This window comes from Aotus nancymaae, unplaced genomic scaffold (genome assembly GCF_030222135.1).
Source record: "Aotus nancymaae isolate 86718 unplaced genomic scaffold, 86718_ANA_hifiasm-v0.15.2.pri h1tg000115l, whole genome shotgun sequence".
Classification (NCBI taxonomy): Eukaryota; Metazoa; Chordata; class Mammalia; order Primates; family Aotidae; genus Aotus; species Aotus nancymaae.
This window is the reverse complement of record NW_026988530.1, coordinates 1,775,491-1,777,694: the sequence shown is the minus strand read 5'-3', so window position 1 is coordinate 1,777,694 and position 2,204 is coordinate 1,775,491.

Genomic DNA, 2,204 nt, shown 5'->3' with positions numbered 1-2,204 from the left:
GTCTTTTTTTCTTGCAGCTTTTAACATTTTTCTCTTTGCCTTGCCATCAACATGTTAATTGTGATCTGTCTTGGTGTTAATCTCCTTCCGTTTATCATATTCAGAGTTCACTGAGCTTCTTGTATTTGTAAATGTTTTTCATCAATTGGAGATGTTTACAGCTATGATTTCTTTAAATGACTTTTCTGCCTTGCCTCTTTTTATTTTTCCTTTCTTTCTTCTTCTAGTTATCTCTGTATGCTTTCATTGGTACACTTAATTATGTCCCACATTCATCTGAGGCTCAGTTTATTTTTCTTCATTGTTTTTTCTCTCTGTTGTTCAGTCTGCAAAATCTCTATTGATTCATTTTCACGCTCACTTGTTTCATCTTCTGCCAGTTTAATTTGTTTATTATACATTTAAACTCCAGAATTTTCATTTGGTTCTTTTTTACTCTCTCTTTTTGTAATGTTTTCTATTTGGTTAGTCAGTGCTATCGTATTTCCTTTAGTTCTGTGGACTTGGTATCCTTAAGTTCTCTGAGTAAATTGATAATAGCGGTTTTGAAATGTTTGTCTGCTAAGTCCAACATCTTGGGCCCTTCAAAAAGCAGCTTCTATTGCATGATGCTTTTTCCTCCTTTTATGCATCACGTCCTTTTTATTTGCATATCTGATAATATTTTGTTGAAAATGGGACATTTTATGTAATGCAACATCTGTGGAATTGATTCCCCTATCCTGGGAAGTTGATGTTATTATTTGCTTTTGAATTTATTTGCTAAAGAGGTTATTTTATTTTTAATTTTCTTGGGTACATAGTAGGTGTATACATTTATCAGGTACATGAAATGTTTTCTACAGGCATTCATTGTGAAATAGACACATCATAGAGAATGGGGTATCCATCCCCCCAAGCATTTATCCTTTGAGTTACAAACAATCAAATTACATTCTCTAAGTTATTTTAAAATGTGCTATTATTACTAACTGTAGTGACCCTGTTGTGCTATCAAATAGTAGGTCTTATTCATTCATTATATTTTTTGTACCCTGCAACCCCTGACTACCCTTCCCATCCACTGTCCATGAGTACAATTGTTTTGATTTCTAGATCCCACAAATTGAGAACATGCAATGTTTGTCTATCTGGGCCTGGCTTATTTCACTTAACATAATGATTTCCAGGTCTATCCATGTTGTTGAAAATGACTGTATCTCATTACTTTTTAATGAGATAGTAATGAGATACTTTATCGTATCTGTACAATATGGCTGAATAGTACTCTGTTGTGTATATATATCACATTTGCTTTATCCATTAACCTATTGCTGGACACTTAGATTGTTTCCAAATCTCAACTATTGTAAACAGTGCTGCAATAAACACAGGAGTGCAGATGTATCTTCAATATACTGATTTCCTTTCTTTTGGCTTTATACCTATCAGTGGGATTGCTGGATCATATAGTGGCTTGGCTTTTAGTTTTTTGAGGAACCTCCAAACGGTTTTCCATAGTGCTTGTACTAATTTACATTACCACCAGCAGTGTACAAAGTTTCCCTTTTCTCCATATCCTTGCCAGCATTTGTTATTGCCTGTCTTTTGGATAAAAGCCATTTTAACTGGGGTGAGATCATACCTAAGGTAGTTTTGATCTACATTTCTCTGGTGACCAATGATGTTGAATACCTTTTCATATACCTGTTTTCCATTGTATGTCTTCTTTTGAGAAATGTCTATTCAGATCTTTTGCCCATATTTTGAAAAAATTATTGGGATTTTTTTTCCTTTAAAGTTGTTTGAGCCCCCTATATAGTCTGGTTATTAATTCCTTGTGAGATGGGTAGTCTGCAAATATTTTCTCCCATTCTATGGGTTATTTATTTTGCTAGTGTCAGGAATTTATTTATTTGATTAGTACCTATTTCTATTTCTCCTACAATATTCAGCTACCAATATCCCCACTCAGATATTTTTTCTTAGTTTTAATCTTTCAGCCTACCTACTTAGGGGTCACCCATAGGTTAGCATAAGCCAATTGTCCATCAAAGATTGAGCTTAATCATTCTGGTCAGAGTATTACCCTTCACCATTGGATTGATGTGTATTAGACCATTCTTGCTTTACTATAAAGAAATATCCAATACTGGGTAATTTATAAAGAAAAGAGTTTTAATTGGCGCATGGTTCTGCAGGCTGCAGGCTGTACAGGATACATG